Source organism: Seriola lalandi, unplaced genomic scaffold (assembly GCF_002814215.2).
Source record: "Seriola lalandi dorsalis isolate HSWRI2012SDOR001 ecotype SW California unplaced genomic scaffold, Sedor1 jcf7180002054505, whole genome shotgun sequence".
NCBI classification, from domain to species: domain Eukaryota; kingdom Metazoa; phylum Chordata; class Actinopteri; order Carangiformes; family Carangidae; genus Seriola; species Seriola lalandi.
This window is the reverse complement of record NW_019525058.1, coordinates 106,380-106,977: the sequence shown is the minus strand read 5'-3', so window position 1 is coordinate 106,977 and position 598 is coordinate 106,380. Positions and strand designations below refer to the sequence as shown.

General features: G+C 44.0%; 1 long non-coding RNA gene across 1 annotated transcript; it reads right to left on the bottom strand.

The window, feature by feature from the left end:
• Positions 1 to 280: 280 nt before the first annotated feature.
• On the bottom strand, positions 281 to 570 carry LOC147818733 (uncharacterized). The gene is made up of 2 exons (XR_015437685.1): positions 413 to 570; positions 281 to 342 (listed from the first exon to the last, which is right to left on the bottom strand). It is a non-coding gene; the product is annotated as an uncharacterized LOC147818733 (long non-coding RNA).
• Positions 571 to 598: the final 28 nt, after the last annotated feature.

Sequence of the window (598 nt, the reverse complement as noted above, 5' to 3'; positions counted from 1 at the left end):
ATACAACTGCAGACATTTAGTGTTAGTCACATTTAGCAAAGCAAGTGTCTGCACTTTTGCAACTTTAGCAAAACTTGACAAATGACCATTTGGTTCCAGGTAGATATGCAAACATTGTTCAGACCTTCATATTTGCAGGAGGCTTGCAAAGCAATGTGCAGGTTCAGAGCAACCATTAAACCTTTTACACACTAGGTGGCACCAATGCTACATTCAAGCTTTGGCCTTTTACATCAGCACCACATAACTGGGATATGTGAAGTCAAGACAGAAGCCAAGATTTAAAATAATAACTTTATTTGAAAATACAAATACAGTAAGTAGTTACTGATCCTCCTGCACCTATAAGAAGAAGTAATGTTAGAAACTAGACTTCAAATCATGTAGGATAGAGAAATAGTCAGATACTCACCTGGTTGTGTCCCTGACCCGGCCGGATCCTCTTCCATTTGCTCGCCTGGTGAACACTTGGAGCCTGTGGCTTGTAAGGCGCAGCCTGCTGTGGAGCCTGTGGCTTGTAAGGCACAGCCTGTGGCTTGTAAGGTGCAGCCTGCTGTGGAGCCTGTGGCTTGTAAGGCACAGCCTGTGGCTTGTAAGG